Source organism: Daphnia pulex, chromosome 12 (genome assembly GCF_021134715.1).
Source record: "Daphnia pulex isolate KAP4 chromosome 12, ASM2113471v1".
NCBI classification, from domain to species: domain Eukaryota; kingdom Metazoa; phylum Arthropoda; class Branchiopoda; order Diplostraca; family Daphniidae; genus Daphnia; species Daphnia pulex.
In genome coordinates this window covers 10,037,795-10,039,176 of record NC_060028.1, presented here as the reverse complement: position 1 = coordinate 10,039,176, position 1,382 = coordinate 10,037,795, and positions in this window count along the sequence as shown.

Sequence of the window (1,382 nt, the reverse complement as noted above, 5' to 3'; positions counted from 1 at the left end):
ACCTGGTGTCAATCCGCTTGGGGGCGTACCACTCGATCATTGCAACAAAAATCTACGTTTATTTATTTTGAAATTCAAACCTCTCTCCACGATATGATAAGAAGGTACAACCGAGCAAGAGTATAATTGAATTCAATTGAAATAATAGAATTGTTGAATTGAATTATTTTAGTGGTTTCAAGATTCCCCACCAGGCTCGCTAATATCGTCAGGACGATACCGATGGCTTCTGGCGGGAAAGTGTGGCAAAAATGAATCAGCAACTAGAGTAGTCAGCTTCCAAGGACCAAGATTCCACACCCTAAACATGTGAAATTCAACGGTATATGACACAACCTGTCAAGTAATTTCTAAACGAAGAACAGAAAAATGGTTTTTTACCTCTCGAGTGAGGCTCATAAATAAATCAAGGCCAAATACATCGTAAATGTGAGCTTCGTAATCTGCTTGCTTCGACAGCGGATTCGAAAATATGCAGACAATAGAATCAGTAAAGAAACTTACATTTTATATGGCGTTGAAATTATTCCATAAACACAAAAAAAAATTACGAAGAAATATGGAAGGCAGCAGGAAACCAAACCAGCAAGAACTTTCGACATGAGCTTGAAGTCTTGAACTATTGAAGTACAGAGTTTTCTGTACTTCATGACATGAGCAAGAAAACAAATACTAGCGACATCTAACTGCAAACAAAGCGACCGTTTTGCCCATTTTCTTTAATTGGGAAAAAGAAATTGTCAGCTTACATGCGTCAGTTAGGCAATTAAGGCATCTATCTGAAGGGATGTTTTTGATTTGTGTTTCATTTAATAAAAACCACAATAGCATCAGGTTCAATAACCCGCCAATGACTAAGAGTCTAAGACCATGAAGTCCTACAGACCAAACAAGACAAAACTAATAAAGAAAAAAAGTAACAAATCAATCCACAGCGTTTTGGCGTGAATAAAAAACTAATTGACAAATATTATTTTACCACAGCACAATGCGGATCGACGAAGAAATTACGCCTTCAGTTTTGGGCATTCATCATAATATATTTCTATTCCCTAGATTTTGCGTGTCGGGTTTGGTGCATTCATAAAAAGAAAAAAGTACAATTACGTCAATTTCTGTTTTTCCAGTGTTGTTCCAACTTCCAAGACAAGTCGCTTTGTTAAATCGATTGACGTTCCGCAATCTGAAAGCACAGATGCACGTAACACTCCATTGCATTTCCGATTCGTCTTGACTCACAAATCAACAACTTATTGTCGTCGGCGACTTGAAGCAAGCGCATAAATCCAAATCCGCATAAATCAAAAGAAAACTTTCGAAGACGACTCATGTCATGTCGACATGCAAAATGGAAGAGAAACACATTTTATACAGTCATTAAC